Source organism: Anolis sagrei, chromosome 7, assembly GCF_037176765.1.
Source record: "Anolis sagrei isolate rAnoSag1 chromosome 7, rAnoSag1.mat, whole genome shotgun sequence".
Lineage (NCBI taxonomy): Eukaryota > Metazoa > Chordata > Lepidosauria > Squamata > Dactyloidae > Anolis > Anolis sagrei.
In genome coordinates, this window is record NC_090027.1 from 38,723,644 (window position 1) to 38,733,070 (window position 9,427).

Sequence of the window (9,427 nt, forward strand, 5' to 3'; positions counted from 1 at the left end):
ACTGTACAAATGTAACACTGTAAAAATATTGTCTTTGCATTGAAAGCCATAACATGGGGGAGTAAATTCGGCCCATTAGCCTTGTTCTTGACATGTGTGTTCTAAGGGATTTAACACAGAGCTATTTTGCTACTTTTGCCATTATTTTCTGCTATTTTTGGTTCTGGGAAATTATCTTTGGGTTAGCCATGGCCAACATTTTGCCCACCTCTGGTTAGTAGGGTCACAAGGCATTTTTATTAGCTTTAGAGAGTTGTTCTACTGCTTGCACATCTCTTGCCCATGGATAACATCACTGCACTAGAAAGGAAGACCAACATTTTGGGAAGACATTGAAGCCAATGGGTACATGCACTGGGGCTCTTGGTGCCATGAAAGGGATTGGAGTGGCAGTGCCACGACTCTTGTGCAAATCCTGGCTCCACTTGAGCAGGGTTGGTGGGAGACGGGGGGACGGGGACACTTTCTGGGTTTCTTCCACAACTGCCATGGTGACATGGGATCAAGAAAAACTCCACTGTCGCAAGTATGTTGTAAGTAAAGAGACTTATTTATTTATATATATACCGCCCTTTTCACTCCTGAGGGGACTCAGAGCAGAGCACAATATATAAACAGCAAGCATTTCATGCCGGGACATAAAATAACTATAAATATACACAACATTAAAATTTATTGATTGATTTGTTTGTATGCCGCCCTTCTCACCCCGAAGGGGACTCAGAGCAGCTTACAAGATATATATACATACATTATATTATTAGCATAGTACAATATCAGCATTATATATTACTATATTGTGCTATACCATGTGAAATGCAAAGATACAGAATGGGGGACGATGCCTGGCTCGAGAGCAGTACGTGTGAAAAAGATCTTGGAGTCCTCATGGACAACAAGTTAAACATGAGCCAACAATGTGATGCGGTGGCAAAAAAAAGCCAATGGGATTTTGGCCTGCATCAATAGGAGCATAGTGTCTAGACCAAGGGAAGTAATGCTACACCTCTATTCTGCCTTGGTTAGACCACACCGGGAATATTGTGTCCAATTCTGGGCACCACAATTGAAGGGATATGTTGACAAGCTGGAATGTGTCCAGAGGAGAGTGACTAAATTGATCAAGGGTCTGGAGAACAAGCCCTATGAGGAGCGGCTTCAAGAGCTGGGCATGTTTAGCCTGAAGAAGAGAAAGCGGAGAGGATGTATAAATATGCGAGAGGAAGTCATAAGGAGGAGGGAGCAAGCTTGTTTTCTGCTGCCCTGGAGACTATTACGTGGAACAATGGCTTCAAACTACAAGAAAGGAGATTCCATCTGAACATTAGGAAGAACTTCCTGACTGTGAGAGCCGTTCAGCAGTGGAACTCTCTGCCCCAGAGTGTGGTAGACGCTCCTTCTTTGGAAGCTTGTAAACAGAGGCTGGATGGCCGTCTGTCAGGGGTGATTGGAATGCAATTTTCCTGCTTCTTGGCAGAATGGTGTTGGACTGGATGGCCTATGAGGTCTCTTCCAACTCTATGATTATATTGTAATATTATTAGTAATATTACATGTAATATAAATACATAATTATAATATATTATTATTAGTAGTAATATTATATAGCATTATATTGAAAATACTATAAATATTATATGTATATACAATATATTACATTAAATTACATTATATTATATTATTAGCATAGCACAGGAGACAAGGTGGAACTTTGTTATATCTGCATTTAAAACCATCTCAAGACACCATGCTGGTTGTGGTCAGTAGAGTGAGTTTCCTATTATAGCCTTATTGCACTGTCCCAAAGGCTTGGTCCCACAGCCAGGTTTTTGACATCTTTCCAAAGGACAAGAGGGGTGAGGCTGATCTAATCTCACCATGAAGAGAGTTCCACATCTGAGGGGCTATCACTGAGAAGGCCCTGTCTCTCATCCCTGCCAAACGCCTCTGTGACAATAGCGGGACTGATAGTAGGGCCTCCCTGGAAGATCTTAGTCTTTATGGTGGCTCATAAATGGAGATGCGTTTGAACTGGTAAACTGGGCTGGGGCCGTTTAGGACTTTATAGGCCAAATGGGAGCTGCCATTGTGCAATGGGACATCTTCATGGAATAGGCCATCTTGGAAGGTGATAGGCTCTGCTTCTTGGCAGGGGGTTGGACTGGATGGCCCATGACGTCTCTTCCAACTCTTTGATTCTATGATTCTAGTCTTTGAAGGCCTTAAAATAATAATAATATAATATTAACACTTTACTTATACCCTGCTACCATCTCCCCAAGGGACTCGGTGTGGCTTACATGAGGCCGAGCCCAAAATACAACAATACAAGCAATAACAACAACAATACAAGCAATTTAAAACAACAAAACAACAAAACAATAACATAAACATTATCAATAGGACAACACACTTTAAAAACTATGGGTAGGCCAAATGTAATTAAAATTTAAAAATAATGCTGGACATGGGCGAAAAAGTGATGGGGCGGTTTGTGGAAACATACAAGCAGACCTAAAACAGTATAAAGTGCTTTGGAGGAGAAGGTGCTATGGGATCATTATTCTGGGAAGGCACACTGGAACAACCACGTCTTCAAGCTCCTCCTAAAGACTGCCAGGGTTGGGGCATGCCTGATGTCCTTAGGAAGTGAGTTCCAGAGTCGAGGGGCCACCACTGAAAAGGCCCTCTCTCTCGTCCCCACCAATCACGCTTGCGATGCAGGTGGAAGCGTGAGCAGGGCCTCTCCAGATGATCGAAGAGATCAACCATTCAGGGCTTTGTAGGTGAGAACCTGCACCTTGAATTGGGTCCAGAAGATGAATGGCAGCCAGTGGAGCTCTTTAAACAGGAGGGTTGACCACTCCCTGTAAGGAGCCCCAGTTAACAACCGGATGGGCATCTTAAGTGGGTGCTTTAGCTGTGTATTCCTCTGTGGCACCAGCATGGACTAGATGGCCCTTGGGGAACACTTCCAGTTCTAAGAGTGTATGATTCTATGGGCTTTTTAAATTATTTTTCTCAAGCAATGCCCTATTGCACCTCATTGCAATTCTCCAATCTGGCTGTGTATTATGTCAATGAGACGTCCTTCCATGATAACGTTGCACACTGCAGGATCTCTGCCTATATTAAAATATTTAAAACAGTCCAAATGCACATCAAGAACTTCAATAGTGCCTGGTAGGAAACAGGCAACCAGTGGAGCTGATGTAACATGAGAGTTGTGTGCTCCCTGTATGCCGCCCCAGTTATTAACCTGGCTGCCTTTCATTGGACTATTTGAAGCTTCTGAGCAGTCTTCAAAGGCAACCCCACGCAGAGCGCATTGCAGTAATCTATCCTGGATGTAAAGAACGCATGGACCACCGTGGCCAAAAATGGTCTTCCTCGGAGTGCAATAGGAACAAATCCTTAGCAGTGTACTGCTGCTCTTGCCTTTCATTGACCTATATCTAAATCCCACAAGGAGTTAATGTGAGAGTGCGAATGAATAAGGAGAGAGGGAAGGGTTTCCCAAAGTGTTAGATGCTTAGATTGACGAGCGCATTGCACATGTCTTTGCTGCAAGGTGATGTTTGACAGGCCTTGTCTGGCCCTGACATGCCGCATGGAAAACATCAAGGCAGGCTTGGGGCTGAGCGGCGAACGCTGCCGCTTCCTCCATCAATAGTTCAGGGAAGGGAGACAGTTCCCATTTAATTACATGCTCCACTACGGCCCATGAATCACTATGGCTTCTCTCGCCATCGTTGGCACTGAGACCGCAGCGATCAAACATCCCCAGGCTCCACTCTGAGCTGTGGCCAACCTAGGTTTATGCAAGGCATCTCCTGAGGAATCAAGGGCCAGGGAGGAAGGTGGTAGTAGGATCTAGGTCAGCATTTCTCATCCTGGGGGTCAGGAACCCTGGAGGGGTTGTGAGGGGGATGTCAGAGGGGTCACCAAAGACCATTGGAAAATACAGCATTTTCTGTTGGTCATGGGGATTCTGTGTAGGAAGTTTGGCCCAAATTCTATCATTGGTGGGGTTCATAATGCTCTTATTATAGATGAACTATAAATCCCAGCAACTACAACTCCCAAATGACAAAATCAACCTCCTTCCCCAACCCCACCAGTGTTCACACTTGGGCATATTGAGCACCCATGCTGAGTTTGGTCCAGATCCATCATTGTTTGAGTCCACAGCGCTCTCTGGATGTAGGTGAGCTACAACTCCAAAACTCAAGGCCAATGCCCACCAATAATAATAATAATAATAATAATAATAATAATAATACATTATTTATACCCCGCTACCATCTCCCCAAGGGACTCGGTGCGGCTTACATGAGGCCAAGCCCAAAATGCAACAATACAAGCAATAACAATAACAATACAAGCAATTTAAAACAACAAAACAATAATACAAACATAATCAATAGGACAACACACTTTAAAATCTATGGCTGGCCAAATGTAATTAAAATTAAAAGATTAAAAAAATGCTGGACATGGGCGAAAAAAGTGATGGGGCAGTTTGTGGGAACATACGAGCCGACCTAAAACAATATAAAGTGCTTTTGAGGACAAAGTGCTATGGGATCATTATTCTGGGAAAGCACACTGGAACAGCCACACCTTCAAGCTCCTCTTAAACCCTTCCAGTATTTTCTGTTGGTCATGGGAGTTCTGTGTGCCAAATTTGGTTCAATTCCATTGTTTGTGGAGTACAGAATGCTCTTTGATTGTAGGCAAACTATAAATCCCAGAAACTACAACTCCCAAATGTCAAGGTCTCTTTTTCCCCAAACTCCACCAGTGTTCACACTCCAGCATATTGAATATTTGTGTCAAGTTTGGTCCAGGTATATAATTGTTTGAGTCCACAGTGCTCTCTGGATGGAGGTGAACTGCAACTCCAAAACTCAAGGTCAGTGCCCACCAAACCCTTCCAGTATTTTTGTTGGTCATGGGAGTTCTGTTTGCCAAATTTGGTTCAATTCCATCCTTGGTTGAGTTCAGAATGCTCTTTGATTGTAGGTAAACTATAAATCCCAGCAACTACAACTCCCATATGACAAAATCAATCCTTTTCCCCAAACCGCACCAGTATTCAAATTTGGGCATATTGGGTATTTGTGCCAAATTTGGTCCAGTGAATGAAAATGCATCCTGCAGATCAGATACAGCCAGTTTAATTACAATTCACAATAGTAGCAAAATTACAGTTATGAAGTAGCAATGAAATAATGTCACGGTTGGGGTTCACCACAACATGAGAAGATGTATTAAGGGTTTGCAGCATTAGGAAGGTTGAGAAACACTGATCTTTGTGGAAAGGGGAACATTTGCAGTAGAAACATGGAAGCCAATGAAAGGGGGGAAACTGAGAAATAAGAAAGAAGGAAAGGTAGACATTAATTTGGTTACCCTTCCCAATCAGGTCAGGCAAAAGCAAACTGCTGCAGCCTCTCCTCACTTTTGTGTTTTCCCCCGTGAATGCATGTTGCCATCCTTACATTTATTATAAATGCTTTCGGAATTGTTTTGGAAACTTCCATATGTCCCACTGTGGGAGAAAGGCAGCAAAGAAATACAATAAATACATACATAAACAACAATGTTGACAATGTAGTTGGGTTGGACATAAAAAAGCAAAGAGAGGGACATTCAGGGATAATAAAAGGAAGCCCTCCTTCATGCAGCACGTCAGCTATAAAACTGGTGGCTACAGACAAGGGCAGATTTAAAAGTGAATTAGACAGATGGGTGGAGGATAATAAGATTATCACTGGCTTGGCGACAAGCCATAATGTCTATATATTGGCCAAAATCCTCAATTGAGCCTAAATCTCCATGTGCAGAGTGGGTGGCACGTTAAGGACAGCTTCATGTGCGGCGCTGCAGACAGTATAGATAGCCATTAAAGGACACTCCAACATGCTAGATATGCATTGCAGTCAACCCACAACCACAACTATCCCATGCCTGGATATCAGAGAGGTGTCTGACTGCGGAGGCCTCTATATTGCAGAATGAATGCAATTTGACGTTGCTGTAACTGCCCTGGCTCAATGTTATGGGAACGGGGAAGCCCTGACACTTCAGTGCTGTAACTGGAGATCAGCTCTGACCAGCAGTGCTGCAGAATTCAAAGAGGCACTAATTTATTTATTTATTTATTTATTTACAGATTTTATATTCTGCCCTTCTCACCCCGCAGGGGACTCAGGGCGGATTACAGTGAACACATATATGGCAAACATTCAATGCCAATTTTTGACATACTAACATATACAGACATACACAGAGGCTATTTAACTTTTCTGGCCGCCAGGGGAGCTGTCGCTTTCATCATCCATCTGCAATGCTGATGAAGCACTTCCGCATTCCCGCATGCTTCCCCACTGCAATGCTTTGCTGGAGTCTTCCTTATGGCCTCATAAATCAGTTAATTTAGCCTCCCCACACTTTAAGGTGGTACCTTATTTTCCTACTTGACAGATGCAACTGTCTTTCATGTTGCAAAGGTCGACAACAGGCTATACACAATTGGTTGGAAACCCACTCCAACCCGGGCTGGCTTCGAACTCAAGATCTTTTGGTCAGAGTGATCTTAATGCAGCTGACACTCCGCCAACTGCGCCACAATCCTGGAATGGAGGGTGAAAAGGAGAAATGCATCAAGAAGAAGGCATATCAAGCCAAACCTGATTGGGACCACCTTCCACCTGGAAACCAATGTCCTCACTGTGGGAGAACATATGGATCAAGAATAGGGCTCCACAGCTACCTACAAACCCACCACCAAGACACTGTATTTCGAGGACTCTCATCCTTGGACTATAAGGAATTGATGTACTGTATTGTCAAAGGCTTTCATGGCCAGAATCACTGGGTTGTTGTAGGTTTTTTGGGCTGTATGGCCATGTTCTAGAAGCATTTCTCCTGACGTTTGATGTGCATCTGTGGCAAGCATCCTCAGAGATTGTGAACCTCACAACCTCTGAGGATGCTTGCCATAGATGCAGGTGAAACATCAAGAGAGAATGCTTCTAGAACATGACCATATAGCCTGAAATACCTACAACAACCCTACGAGAGATTGCCTAAGTAAGTAAAGTAAGCAATGTTATGGAATCCTGGGACTTGCAGTTTGTTGAAGCACCAGAGAAAACCAGGGTCCGTATGAGCATAAGGATGCCGCATGCCTCCATATGTCATTAATGCCAACTTGATTCTGTAATGTATGTGCCATGCCATGCCATGCCTGCTGTGTGCCAATGTGCATTGGACGGTGTCCTCACCTGCACTTTTGTGGTGACACATGCAACGATATCGTGCAAAGATGTGTGCTACGTATCGCCAATGTAGTGTTCTCGGCCCGTTGTTTTGCCATGCATTATGGGCAAAAAAAAGGAGGCAACAGGGAGGATTGAAAGGGAAACGCATTGGTATTGAACATGTGCAGAAATAATGTTCCATTTCAGCCTTATTGATTCCATTACTTGGAGAATTCACAAAAGGCAACCTCTTCCAAAAAAATGGACACTGAATGCAAAGAGCAATACAATATGAAAATATTATTGGTGCGTTTATCTATTTATTTATATTATAATACATTGTTATAGACGTCTACTTTGAAAAAATAGTGCCCAAGGCAACTAGCACACATTGTTAAAAACAAAGGGAAAACAAATTGGAAACAAATTAAATAATCAAAGTGTTTGATCCCCCGTCATATGAAAAACCATTAATGCCTTGGCGGCAATGAAGAGACATAAAACTGCAATGTTTCCATGCTTCAAACATAAAGCATTAACAACACACATTGATACTGAGGAATAAAATGACAAGCAGTGCCAATAATGTATACAAGGACTTCCAGCTTAGTCCTCCCGGCATGCCATCTGCATTATAAGGAAATAATACTGGGCGGATATAATTCCAAATGGCTGAAGCAAATCAGCGTTGCCAAAGAAATGTGTTCAACAGCGGAGAAAGAAGACGTGGAAGGAAATGGGGCCGTGCAACAACACTGCAATGGCCTCCCATTGGGGTCATGAGGACTAGGAGATTTGAGAAGATTTAACCGGAACATTGTAAAGGATGTGAGCACAGTTGGTCTCTGTGTCGGGGAGATTTACATTTCCATGATGGCTCCGCTGAGCCGGGGAAAATGTTCGCCCGTTTGGAGCGCAAAAGCTCACCGCTGAGCCGACCTCGATCAATATACAATTAGATCATTTTTAGCTCAAGCTGCTAACTCTCTGAATGAAAAATTCCCAGGAGTTTGTGTGTGTGTGCGTGCCTCCGCACATGTGATATATATATATATATATATATATATATATATATATATATATATATATATATATATATATCCACACACACACAAGAGAGCCATCAGCTGACCAGAAAGAGAAAAGACCCTTGAGAGGAAAAGGTATTGCCAGTCTAAGAGAACGTAACACAGGGATTGTAGGGGGGAAAGCCCAGGAAATAAGAACAAGATTCCTCTTCCATTCTTCCTTGGTTCCTGTGTCACCCCAGCCCTAGCCACTGTAATCAAATCAATACTAAATCATATATATTACAGGGTTGTTGTAGGTTTTTTCAGGCTATATGGCCATGTTCTAGAGGCATGCCATATAGCCCGAATAAACCTACAACAACCCAGTGATTCCGGCCATGAAAGCCTTCGACAATACATATATATTACAGCTATACACCAACGTTTGGCTTAGTTTGAGGTTTGGGTAGCCACTGTTATAAGCCAAAACTGAATTGGAATCCAGTAGTGCAGTGTTTCTCAACTTTCCTAATGCCGTGAACCCTTATTACAGATCCTCCTGTTGTGGTAACCCCCAACCGTAACAATATTTTTGTTGCTACTTCATAACTATCATTTTGATCCTGTTATGAACTGTAATGTAAATATCTGATCTGCAGGATATATTTTCATTCACTGGATCAAATACCTAACAAGTTCTAATTTGAATACTGGTGGGGTTGGAGGGGCATTGATTTTGTCACTTGGGAATGGTAGTTGCTGGGATTTATAGTTCACCTACCACCAAAGAGCACTCTGAACTCCACCAACGATGGAATGGAACCAAACTTGGCACACCAAACTCCCATGACCAACAGAAAATACTGGAAGGGTTTTCTGGGCATTGACCTTGACTTCTAGAGTTGTAGTTCAGCAATATTCACAGAGCACTGTGGACTCAATGATGGATCTGGACCAAAATTGGCACGAATACCCAATATGCGCAAATGCGAACACTGGTGGAGTTTGGATAAAATAGACTTTGACATTTGGAAGTTGTAGTTGCTGGGATTTATAGTTCACCTACCATCAAAGAGCACTTTGAAGTCCACCAATGATGGAATTGAACCAAACTTGGCACACAGAACTCACATGACCAACAGAAAATAC